We start from the raw sequence: 13,786 nt of genomic DNA, 5'->3' as shown, positions 1-13,786 counted from the left end.
TGAAGATGTAATTTTGAATATAGGAGACGACTATGAAATAGTAGTGGCATCACAACCAGAGTATACTTACTCGTTACTCGGATTACGAGGACGAACAGTTGCGCGAAGTTCGTGCATAAGCACCATCATTATCTTCAACACGGACTGTGTGAGGCAGGCTGCCCTGAAGTCTGGCAGCTCGGTGATGCATTGCGGCCGTGGCTCGACTTCCGAAATGTAGGCCATGCATCCAGAGTTTTCACAGCAGCAGCAGTTCTCGTCCTCGGTTGGCATTAGTTTGCACCGATTGCATGTGCACCAGGTGGAAACACCGTCCATGCGATTAGGTCCAGTGTCTTCATCCATTGATTTGTCCTGCCAACTGCCGTCCGAAGCCCCATCGTTTTCGCATGTTTCCCTTTTCAGTAGTTCCTCCTCGGTATACTCGGGCTCGTACATGTAGGACATTATTGTAGCCATTGTGTGGTAAACAAAATAAATAATTTATAGCAATGGTACTGGTATCTGTTCACACGGGCTACAAGCGGCGAAGGTAGCTGACCAGAGCACAGAAACGAGTCACAGAATCCTCAAAGTAACACAGAGAGAGTAATGGAATCGGAAATCTGCTGCTATGTGTTGTAAAATGGTCTGTTTATACTTATTGAGTAAAGAAGTGTCTCGCCATTTCCATGGCGACACGTCATTAGCTGAAGCGCAGCGAATGTTGACATGAGACATGCTTTGGCGTTGTGAAATGGGTGGTACGTGTCTCCTGATGACAGGCTCAGGGGCGGGGGATATGATTTAGTGCCGCAAAAGCAGGTCACACAGGGCGATGCGGCAAGTGATAAGATTATCACAAAATGGCAGCGCTCTACTGCCTGTTTTTGCGTGTGTTTAATGGAAGAAAACTCGGGTAAGGTCCATAGGAAATGTTTCTAATATCGACCAACTTAGGTTTAAAAATACATGGACAACCCGTAGGGACAATAAAAATTTCTGACCAAACCATTCCTTTAATGAATTAGCACATAGAGAAGCTAAACTTATTCGGTGGAAAAATTTAAGTTGATTTGCAAAGTCCTCACGTGTATTATTTCTTGACGCCCGTATGTAAAATGATAACGAATGTATAGCATAATATGTTTAAGTAAAACGTTTTCCTTCATAAAAACAAGGCAAACTGCTATATACCCAGAGAGGAAACTGCTGACCAGATAGACCACATTCTCTATCTCAGAGGAAGGTAGCTTAATTTGCAGCTGTTTAAAACACGCATTGGCAATGTCAACAGTTTGGGCTTTTGTGTAGGCATGGGAAAGCCATTTGCCAGGCACTGCTGTGTGGTATTAACTGGCCATTGATGGTAGCCACTGCAAAATGGTGCGAGCACCTGGACATATAATAACAGTGCATGGCAAATACCTAATACTTATACACAAGGCAAAAATGTTGGCTTGCCAATGCTTGTTTTCAACAGAACTGCATTGAAGGACATGCATAGCGCTTACAAATCGAGTGGCTGAGAGCAGACCTGGTTAGAATATGTTTATTGCACCAGTGGCATGTTTAAAGCTCCAATAAGTCATTAACTCTCAGAAGACTGCTTTGAAAAAACACTGGCAGACACACCGGGCACACAGTAGAATCCTAGGGCTTGATAAAGTGAGCTCAAAGAGATCCTTGGACAGTGTTTTCTTTCGGCAGGGAGTTGCATGGACAGTGAATGGGTGGGAAAATACCTAAATAACACCTGCAAGCTGTGTGTCCCTCTTCATATGCTATTTGTCTCTAGAGCAATAGTTTCGGCTGATGTTAAACATTTGGAAATCTCTACTTGAATAGGGTCCTGGCTTTGACTACATCACAACCCCCCATGGAATGCTGAAGTGAGCGCAAGCTTGGGAAGATGAAAGATTTGCCCAAACTTGGGATGTTTTCTGAATAAAAAGAGTAGTCCTTAATCCCACAAATACATAGACTTACGAAATATGATTGGCAAAATAAAAAGATAAACTTGCCATATTAGAATATGAACAAAATAAGTAAATAAAAGGAAATAGGGTGGTACATTTTGACAAAATAGTCAAGTGAAAAATCGGCCTGGAAATGGAATTTGACGGTGATGGCTTCTCCCTAGGCATTAGTCCCAGACGCGGGCATTGATGGGGCACTACATACACCTACACCTGCTCCCGCAATGCACATCATTGCAGGATGATCAGAGACAGACCTATCATCCAACCTCCCCCCACCACAACTTGCTGATGGGTGGGGGCACTGCAAATATTCCAGTGTTCATGCACACACTCCAGCCACCTAAAAGCTCCCCTCGTTCTAACTTAAGCAGATTTACCCATTCGGAGAATCCTTAAAAGGGCATGGTTAGATTGCATGTGCGATTGTAGAATAGTCATGCCACAATTTAGCAGAGGACTGAATTGCCCTCAGAGGAAGAGAAAGAAATCAGGCACCCTGGATCCCAATTCATATGGAAGAGTGACGCCGGCGCACTGTCGAGTGATATGATTGTTTGCCGTAGAGAGGCATATGATAAGGAAGAGGTTGCCCCAAAAGTAGCTCTCCCAACCTCATTAATACTTCAAAATAACCTTTATAGAAGCAAATTCTATGCCGAAGCTTGAGCTGGAATGGCCGTGAAAGTGGCATTTGGAGACAATGGTTGGTGATCCGTGGTCCAGTGATTGAATGTGTCGATTGCCCAGATGTTAGTCCTTCTAGAAGAAGGCTGCTGACCCAGGGAAAACGTGGTTCTTGTATTGCCAGTGTTAATCGGGTAAAATACAAGGATAGGTACATATGTGAACCTTAACACGGAATCAACCCAGCAATGCAGGCCATAAGTGTACAACTCAATGCCCAAACAGCATCCACGTCGGTCTATATGGAAGAGTACAACTACCAACGAGTTTAACAGCAATTGCAAATACCACTCAACCTTTTTATTTAACTGATGATAACCTATCTTTTTTTTAAAGTACATTTGGTTACGTTGTAACCTTTTCAACTGCTACAGAATAAGAAAAAAACATCTACATAATCTATAATTAAGAACCAAACATTAAAATTTTTGAATAGGCCCATAAAATCTCATTAAAATAGAAGTTGCCAAATCATAAAATTCAGTAACAAACAAATTCACAATTTAGATTCCATTAACATTTCTCTAATATTGAAGTCAATCTGCTAGAAAATAACATCCAAACATAATATGCCGCTGCCGAAATAACCAAAGACTCAGTCCCGAAAATAGTGCTCCACAGTTGGTCAATTGTGGTCACACTGAATTTACTGTATGCTCTCTCATAGGAGCTATCAAGCACCTGCCATTGTGTCAGTACATTGCTGGGAGATTCAACATGTTTATAACAGAGTCTGTTTATTTTGTCTCTATGGGGAAGCCCAGCCATGCCACAGTAATTTCCGAAACCGGAAGGATCTGCATCCGCAGTGCAAGGATAAATCTAGTAAGAACTGGTACACAATGTTTTAAAAGATATGACTTGGGGCTCTGAGTACAAATGCTTGCTGGAAATACTTGGCACATTTCTGCAGAGAAGCTACAGGGGTCTGAAGAGGGATGGGGAAATTCTCCCCCTTCTCCCCCTCCTTTAACGTACATGACGCGGAAGAAGGCCAGGAGATATCGTGAACGTCCATATTATTTTGGACCAATTCCAAGTACTCCAATGATAACTATGTCGAGAGGTACCCACTCAGCCAGCCTTACAGACCAGGGTTGGTACAAGTCTACCCTAGAGTGGATGAAGAACCTGAGGCTGCAACTAAAGAGTCCTCAATTGACAGTATTGACTAAAGTGCTGAGAAAGCAAAGCCACTGAGGTTGTTAGAGACTCCACGATTTAGCACCTTTAGACAGGAAGTGCAAATGCCATCCGCACATCAGGACACAAACACACACTCGAATACACGAACAACACAAGTGTACAATTGAATAGTTTCGAGGACAGATACATGTACATATTGTCATTGCTTTTATTATTTTGTCATTAGCTTAATGCAGCAATGCAGAAACAGCAAGAAGCAAGAGATCCTGAACAAAGATTGCTGATGCTTATGTGTAAATTCCTTATGGAACTGGAGGAGCACATATGGGACCTGACAGAGCCCAGTGTGACTAACATATGGAGAATACAGAATAGCACGAACATGCAGAAGCTCTGTTATGGCTTAGGACAATCAGAGCAGGCCACAAGCCTCTCAGCAAGAGCTGAGCTGAGGAAAGTTCAGGCTGGACAAGAGCAAACGTGTGAGACAAGACCCGCTGCCAAGGCTACCAGATACAAACAACATTCCATTCCCTGAATGACAGTAATACCAGCTGCAATAATTGTGAATTATTCCTCATAATTCAGAGCTGCAGAAGCTCCAAATCATGGTCTCCAAACACGTTAACCAGCCGAATCAGACAATTAATATAAACCAGAGCTGGGAAAGAAAGCCAATCTCACGCCGCCAGACAGAAGCTTGCAAAAAAGATGTTACAATGTGAGACAAGTATTGCACGAGATGAACAAGCACTCTCAGAGTCTAAGGTGGTGCACACAAGTTACAATGCAGACACATAGTCGGTCTTATTACCTTGACAAGGTACATCAGGAGCTGAGAACCTTGGCAGATCCCAGGCCTGGGGAGGTCAGCCCTAGCCAATCACAGTTCAGGCTCCTAGGTGTGGGCAGTAACGGGCAAGAACCAATGGTAGACCCTCACACTGCAACATTGTTAAGAGATAGCAATTTTGGGGATGGACCAGGCCAGCCGCCTGACATGCGAGAGCCAATAGACTAACATGTATAGTGTCCATTATAGGTGGACTATTACTCAACACCCAATCCAGAAGTGCAATAGGTTTTCTGGAGAGGGTCCCAGGCTGTGACTTCACTATGATGAAGCTTTAGGACAAAACTGGCCTGTGAGCCAGGATACGTTGAGTGGTCCTTGGATTCCTCCTATCCTTGTACTGATCCCTCTTGGTTTTGCTGTAATAAACCACAGTGTGAACTTGCTGTCTAGTTGGGTCTACATTCCTTTGGGGGAAGGTATTGGGCCTTCCAAGAGTTTGTGAACTCCTAGTAGCCCTCGAACCTATCTGCGAGTTTGAAAAATCAAGCTAGGATTCAGGCACTGGGAACACCCCAAACCCCCATCGTTATGACCTTGTGTCCAAATTCCTGTACCAAATACTCCTAGAGTATCTCAAGGAATGTTGACCGAATGGCCCAAGAGGGAGTCCTTTCCTGCCAGATCATACCAAATCCTTGCCCAAAATGAAAGAAAGCCAAGTTCAAACCTAATTGCCTCCACTGGACACAGGGCGGTAGGTTGAGCAACGATCTTAGTATCTTCCCCTCAAGTTTACCTAAAAACCCCACCACTCTCGGGGGAAGACCTCTGGAGCATATAACATAGCTGAACAATTGAGGTCTTGTATGCTATAATTCTTGCTTCGATACATCTGCCCCCCCTGAGTGTCTATCATATTTCTATGTACCAGCCACTTGCAACATACCTTACGGGTTATATCATTGGCCAAATGAGCGAAAGACAAATTTGCCATGATGGAATTGGAAAATTCGCTCCAACTTGGCCCCACCCACCCACCAGTTAAAAGGGGCACTAGTATGTGCCCCCCACCCCACATACCATCACTTTGGTCTAAGAGATGTTTGGGCTAAGACCCAAGGCACTCGAAAACAAATGGAGATCAAGGAGGGAGCATCGGAGACCTATCTGGGTTCGGTCCAAAATGACAACATCATCCATATAAAATAGATAAGGGAGGGGTTCTCAACCATATAATGGCAGGATATTCTGGACCTGGCTCAGGCTCTGTGGCAATTGGGAAATGTATAGGTGAAAATGCAGGTGGGCCAACAAGCACCTCTGCTTTAAACCTTGCTTGGTGGAGAAAGGTGCAAACCAATTTCCCTCCTGGGATAATCGGACTCTAACCTCAGTATCGCTATAGAGCGCCCTAATGAAGTAAAGCAATGATGGATCGATGTGCCAGGTTTCTAACATGCCCCAAAGTTTAGCTCTTACATGCTGTCGAAGGCAGATGAATAAAGAACCAAACAGACAAATAATGATTTTGTATTTGTATTTATATTTGTATTTATTTTATTTATAGTGTGCACCTTGCCCCGGGGCATCTGGGCGCATGTTTGCAGGCAGTTACAAGTTATGGCAAGAGATACATAATTACAGGTTCTGGAAAAAGCAACATTTTTAAACATTTAAAACTTTTAAACATATTTACCCACTGTTATGATGTCCCAGGATAACAGTGGGTGTACAAGATTAGGATCAGGAGGGTCCAGATCGAATGAGTAGTAGAACAATCTTCCTAAATCCCATTTGGTGATAATTTAGCAAGCCCTTTTCCTCCACCGTAGCTGACAACAACTCTAATAGTAAGATAGCAAAAAGCATTGAGCTGAGGTCAAGCATTGCTAACAATCTATAGTTAGATTGCAGGTCTTGGAGTCCTTTCTTAATAATTGGAATTACGGTTGATACTTTCCATGTTTTAGGGATACATCCAGTTACATAGACCTGCCGGAAGAGTTGGTGTAATGGGTAATCCCACATTTGCAGATCGGTCTTCAGCACCAAGTTGGAAAAGCCATCCGGGCCAACCGCACTTGAGGACTTAGCTTTAATTATGGATGCCACCAAGTCTGCCTCCCGAGTTGGCCATACATTTGGGTTTGCCGGTCCCATTTTTGTACTCCCCACCATCAAAAGTACTACTAAAAACTGCCCATTGGTCCTCTGTTTCCCCCACTATCTCTGGCGCCGGCAAGTTCAGCTGTTGGCCTTGTAGCAAATGGCAACATTTCCTGGAGAGATTTGTGGATATCAACCCATTCAAATATTTCCACCCAGTGTCATTTACAGAAAACCTTTGATTGTGGAGCCAATTCTTATAGCCGGCTCTAATCCTCCTTAGCCGTTTCTGCTTATCCCTCCCCGCAAGAAGGGCATTTCTGCTTAACCTGAGTACAGCTGCATTTAGCTCACTTTTTTGTTAGTTATGGTGCTATCGTAGCAGTGTGCCCTATTTATAGGGCCGTTCTAATTAAGAACATACCTGCGCACAGTAAGGCCATACTGGGCTTGCAATGATCCTAGATCGATATTACAATTTCGCAATATTCCGGGGTCATTGAGGCCACGATTTCTCAGACAGAGGTTGAACCTTGGAATGGTACCAGCTGATCAACGCAGCCTATTTCCCTGTGAATTCACCACAGGATTGCAAGTCAATCTCGCTCTAGTGCTGCCCTAGGCCATATGGCAGCGCAGAGTAAGCATTACATGGTCACTTACCGGGGGGACCTCATTTCCAACTCTGGGCCATATCCAGCAAAACAATCACTCGTAAAAATAAAATCAATAAGACTGCTATGTTGGCCGTTAGACCAGGTCATTTTGTCCACCCCCTCCTTCAAACGCAATGTACTGAGTTCAAACTCAGCCATTGCACCCAGCCACTCTTTAGCCCTAGTACTCAACCATACTTTTTTATCAATCCCCTCTCCCGTTGAAAGTTTGCCTACACGATCAACATTGAAATCACCAGTGAGGAAAATACATCCTCCAGAAAAGTGCAATACCCAGACTCTAAATGTCTCCACAGTAATATCAATTATTTCTGCTGTCAACGCACCACCCGGGGGTCATAAAGGGTCGGCAGCAAAATTGGCACAGTTCCATCTCCGAGGTTGTTTATGTGGGCTGCTAGAAAATTGGGGTGGGGCATGCCAGAGTAGTACTCAGATAAATTGGTTGTTACTCTGGCACGTATACAGAGGCCGTCATTTGCGGCGGCCTCTTAAGGGCACCCGAGCCAGATGAAAAATCAGCGAGTAGCCATCCATAATGAATGCAGCACACAGCAAGGTCTCCTGTAAACAACACTGTGCTCCTCAGGGTCTTCATTGTTGGAACATCACTGAGAAAAGAGCTACGGGCCCTGGAGTTCCAGGAGAGCACATGGAATGCACCTGTTTCTTCAACCGCAGACTGTCACTGCATGGCCAGATGAACCCTGGACCATTGCCCACTCTATCCCGACCACTCCTGGATTTGCATATTTCCCTCAAGGCCCCTCATTGCAACTCCAACTTACTTGTCATGTCCGAAGTCGTTGGTAGGAAGACCAAGATTTCGAAGCCCAGCTGCATTGAGGCACTAGCATTATTACATATCCACTCAACCACTAAGGGTGAGAAAACGTTGCCACCACCCAATTGTCACGACTGTTAAATTTGGGGATCTCCAGCTTTACCAAGTCCTATGAAGAAATTATTGCCCGATCTAGTATCAAATGTAATACTTCAAGGTGCCAAGATCGGTTGAGAAAAGGGCTATGCACTGAAGTGTTTGTTTCCACAAACTTAATGTGCAACAGGTCTGAGCACCATGCTGGATCGTGCGACTCCCACCCCTGACCCCAGGTCTTGAGCCTTAATGGGTTTACCCAATCAAGCCAGGTGACCTGTCTGTCATTAAACACTATAGGACAACTACGGGGTGCAGTAGTTGAGACTGCCGCAGATTGAGCCTTCTGAGTGCCAGCCACCAAGGGAACCAGGGTTACTGGAAGCACCTTTCCAGAATCCCGTGCCTGCACACTTAGGAAGAGGGGGGTCAAATTAATCACTTTTGCTGTTTCCACCCCCAGCCATGAGCTGCACTGGACCGGCTTGCCCACCATTGTTCGAAGCGCTGGTTGCTTACCATTTGTTTTTGTATCAAAGGAATGGGGTAGAGACCTCACTGGGGATGCTTGCGAGGCAGAGGGCTTAGAAAGTGTACTGACTACCCAGCCGTCAACTGGGCCTAGGAGGTATGCCTGCCTTGTTTCATCAGACTCAAGCATTTTAGAAACTAAATGTCCCCCCTTGCTCGACCCTTGTTGTTTAGCAGGCCCAGTCTTGGCCATTTTACTCTTCTGTTTTCTCAGATGAAGTCCCCCTTTCTTCATTGAGATTTTCTTAAGTATCCTTAATTTGCAGGAGGGACTGGAGGAATTTAGAAGGGAAACTTTGGCACAGATAGCCTCCAGAGTCCCACTGTCCGAATTAGCCACCACATAGGCCCTGTCTTCACAAGTGTTCTGCAGTCTAGGTAAGGATGTAGCTCTGATGGAGATGGCCATTCATTTCCCCTCTTCCTGATCATGGACATTCCTTATGTTTCTTAAAATGTTGTGTAAGGAGGACACTCCCTCCTACAAGGACCGCTATTCCACAACCATGTTTGAGCATAATATAAATAAAGCCTTTATCTTACCCTCCAATGCCCCCAATAAATTCTTCTCAGCCGGAGGGCTGGGCGATTGGGCTCAGAAAATACCTCATTGCCCTGCTCTGGACACTCCTCAGAGTCGCTTTCCCCTGGTGATGACTCAGAAGAAGTCACAAAGTTTTCCAAAGCAGGGGAGCGAGAGAGGTTAGATGGCATTAAATTATCCTGCTCAAAATCGTCCGGTACCATTGAGTTTCTTTTGAGCACGTGGCATAATTTCAGAAGTGAGCCGTTATTTTCCAAGGAGGTTACAAAGTTCAAATCAGAGTGTTCCAGTGTCCACGCATTGGTGGCCATATTAACCAGTTCCATGAGATCCACAATCGAAGTCACAGTTGGCTTAAAAAAGAACTCTATCTTTTGTTGAGCACATGGAGCATTATGCGCTGGCCATGCCGAAACCTTCTTGCTACAAGGGATCGATCTTAAATCTGATGTATTCATTCCTTGACTTCTAGCGCGCTTCCCTCTCGTCCTCATGCCACATCCTGCACTTCTGCAGTAAATAAATAAATAAGCTAGCTGAGTGATAGATCAAGTGCGCGCGATAACTTTAAATTCAGTAACTGAAGGTTACGCATATTCAAGTGTTGTAACAGTTCACTCAGCTCTCTTCCACTTAACAAGCACAGTTTGTTTGCAAGTGCAGTCGGTTCAGAGGAAAGTACCCACAGTCACCGATATTCGGCTCTGTGCACTTGAACATGTCGTTAGACACAAACAGTTTTAAGGCAGCGGGCACAGTCAGCCCTAATAACGAATAGCAAGCCACAAAGGAAGCCTCCGGACATTTTCTTATATGCAACACAAAGGTTTGTTTCCAGAATTCAGTCAGATTCCAGCGATGAAGTTCCATGGGGCTAATGCAGACATCAGGGGCTCAATGAAAGCGCGGTAAGCATCGGTCCCAATCGGCAAACTCTTCAGTCCCTGCGGAAGCCCCGATGAAGACCACAGAACACTTTCCGCCACACTTTCCTTATGAGAACATATCAACAAACAACACACGGTTGCTTTCACACGATTCACGCTGTAACCGAATAAACAAAAGTATTTCTCTTAACTTTCAGTTTATTAGAGATGTTTTCCAACACCTCCCCAACTTCTCTGCGTGCTGAGCTGTCCTGTCCGCTGTCCCTTTCGTGCTTGTGCACTGGGAGTCTGGAACCAGCAATGCAATCCTATATAACCCCTGGTCAGGGGTGGAGCCAGACTCAACATTTGGGGGGCTGAATGGCAGTTTTAAAAAGCTGGTAATGAGTGTAGCCATTAAACCAATTGTGCTGTTCACAGGCTATTTAGTTTCACAAAGAGGCTAATCATGGGAGGCATTGGCCATCTAAAAGTTGAGCCCATCAATTAAGTCTTTAGCTGGTCTTCACACTTTTGTATACCAACCCTCCCTTAAAGATTTTTTTTTACAGAAGCCCTTACCACCCACCTATCCGTGGTCATGGGTTAGCAGGCATATGGAAAGGGAGGCATGTGATATGCCGAGGGATGGGCTGTGGGTGACGGCATGCCAAGATGACACTTTCTCCCAACCTAATGCATACCACTTAACCTATTTAGTCTTGAAGTGGAGGACAAGCTTTGATGTTTTTGAGGGGTATCCTATTGAGGTCCAGATGACATTTGTTTTGCTTGGATGGTGGAAATGCATACCAAGGAGGAATTGAATAGTATACTTCTGCAGCAGGAGGATTGAAGAGGAGTTGAAGCCAACTCATCGAACCAATTGTCTCTGATTATTTCATTGCAGGTGGATGAGAGAGGGTGCATGTTTCCAAAAGACTGATCACAGTGGATGGAATTTGCACAGCAGGGAAAAGGCTCACACTGAACATATTTCTTTTTTGTTTGGATTCTTAATTTACACTGGGCCTCATTACGACCCTGGCGGTAATCGCCCGTCATTACCGCCATGGCGTAATGATCGTTTACGCCGTGGGACGATGGCGTAAAGAGCGCCACATTACGACCCATCGCGCACGAGCATTACGCCATGGCGGTAAAGCAATTAACGCCATGGCGGAAAAGGCCCCTACCGGCATCGTTAAGCGAGCAAGGTGCACTTCCGCCACCGTAAGTAGCGGTCAGCGTAAGTAGCGGCCACCGCAATTAGCGGCGGCCGTAAGTAGCGGCCGCCGCAATTAGCGACGGCCGTAAAAAGCCGAACCGGAAATAGCGTCATCGCGTCGGAACGGGAAACAGCCCGTCGGCCATCTTGAAAAACACAATCCATCGCCATCCTACCAAACCACACCAGACCCAACCCTGACACCTGTCCCAACCAATCACCCACCCATCCAAGTCCCCGAAAATGCCTAAATCTGTGAAAAAGGCATGTGGCCGCCAGCGCCAGGAGAGATTCAGCCGGGAGGAACTCTGCATGCTTGCGGAGACCCTGCAAGACAACGCAGGTGTCGTATTCTCCCCGGACATGACCAGGACGGCGATCGGGAAAAAGAAGGCCATCTGGGCCCTGGTGGCTGAGCGCGTCAGCGCGGTGGGGACCGTACCCCGCACCCCACAGCAGTGCAGGAAGCGCTGGGATGACCTACGCATACGGGTCAGAGCCGTCATCTCAGCAAACCGCAACCTTGCCCTGGGTACCGGTGGAGGGTCGGAATCCCCCCTGAAACTCCAACCGTGGGAGGAGATCTGTGCAACCACGATAGGCATGGAATCCATTGAAGGCGTCGGAGGGATGGAAAGGGGAGCTCCGACATCAGGCGATGAAGGTAGGTGCCTCAAACAAGACATGCCATAGTCACAGCAGTCCATTCATGTGTAGCACAAGGTTGCCCTAGAGTGTAAATGCAACACATATCAACACTGGCCATAGCCACATGCGAGCACCACCCTGCATACACTGCTGGCACCCGCATACCTGCATCCACATTCCACACTAAAAGGTGACAACCTGCATGGCACTGCCTGAAATCTTCCTCATCCACTGACCACAATAATGTCAAACATTTCATTCCAAAGTCCGCAGACCCATCAATAACGCCCTCCCTCCTTTGCTCCACCACAGGCACAGATTCACACCCAGAGGACCAGGACACCCCTGCGCCAAAGAGGGCCAAGAAGGCCATCAACAACGTCCCTGCACCCTCAACCTCAGCTGCAGTGAGGCAGACCCCACAACAAGCAGGTCCCACTGCAGGCATGCCGGAGGTCCCACCGGCAAGCACCCCTGTTGGCAGCAGGCCAGCAGCAGCTGCTCCACCTCCACCGACATTGCCTGCCACAGGTGGCAGGGGGTCAGCGGCCAGCAGCAACATCGGGGAGACAGCTGCATGTTCAGACTCGGACATGGAGCACGAGGTCAGAAGCCCCACTGACCTGCTACATTCCCCCTGTTTCTCAGACGCCAGCCCCCATGAGGGTCACTCACAGGGGCACACAGAGGTAGAGGAGTGGCCATCCACCCCATGCCCTGTCCACACTCCACAGGAGGGGAGCAGCCCCTCCATCACTCCACCAGCACTGGCCATGGGCCAGCACGGGCAGCAGTCCCTCCAGGACATCACTCAACGGCAGCATCAACTGTCCGCAATGCTGGATGAGCATGCCGCGGAATGTGTGGGGGCTAGGTCCAGCATTGAACAGGCCACGGAGACCCTAAGGGCCGAAGTGGCGCAGAGCACTGCCACCCTGAGGGATGCCATGCAGGCCATGTCCAGGGACATCTGTGCAGAACTAGCGGCCTTGCGTCGTGCGGTCACTGGCCTCACCCACACACGACAGGACGTGCATGCACAGGGGCAGCCAGGGACATCCTCCACTGCCAGTTCTGCGCAGAGCAGCCCCGTGCGACGTTCCGGTCGTAACCTGCGCTCCACAGCCAGGGGTGCCCCGGGGGCCGGGAGAGGGGGCTTGTGACGGCCTGTGGCCACTGACACAGGCATCTGTTGACACCTGCATGGGGTGTGTTGGGGTGTGCAGGGGGGAGGTGGGAGGGGGTGTGTTGGGGTGTGCAGGGGGGAGGTGGGAGGGGGTGTGTTGGGGTGTGCAGGGGGGAGGGGGTGTGTTGGGGTGTGCAGGGGGGAGGTGGGAGGGGGTGTGTTGGGGTGTGCAGGGGGGAGGTGGGAGGGGGTGTGACACGACAGTTCATAGTTTCAATACACTTTTTTCTTTCCAAAAAAGAAATGTGTGGACATTTTCATTGCGTATGTGTGCTTTATTGGTGTACAGTCCACAGTGTGCATGTCCCAGGGACACACAGTGCCCCAAGTGCAGTCTCCATGCGATTAACACCAGCCGTGTGTGCTAGAAGCAGTGGTCGATGATACTTTGGCGCATGGCACGCCCCTCCTGTGCTTCGCCTCCTCCGTGGGGTGCCGCCCCATCTGCACCCTCCTCATCCTCATCGTCAGGTGGTTGCAGTTCTGCGTCAGGGGGCAGGGGCACATTCCGTCTGACGCACATATTGTGTAGC

Source organism: Ambystoma mexicanum, chromosome 6p (assembly GCF_040938575.1).
Source record: "Ambystoma mexicanum isolate Mex_15411 chromosome 6p, UKY_AmexF1_1, whole genome shotgun sequence".
In the NCBI taxonomy this organism is placed as follows: domain Eukaryota; kingdom Metazoa; phylum Chordata; class Amphibia; order Caudata; family Ambystomatidae; genus Ambystoma; species Ambystoma mexicanum.
This window is presented reverse-complemented; position numbering follows the sequence as displayed.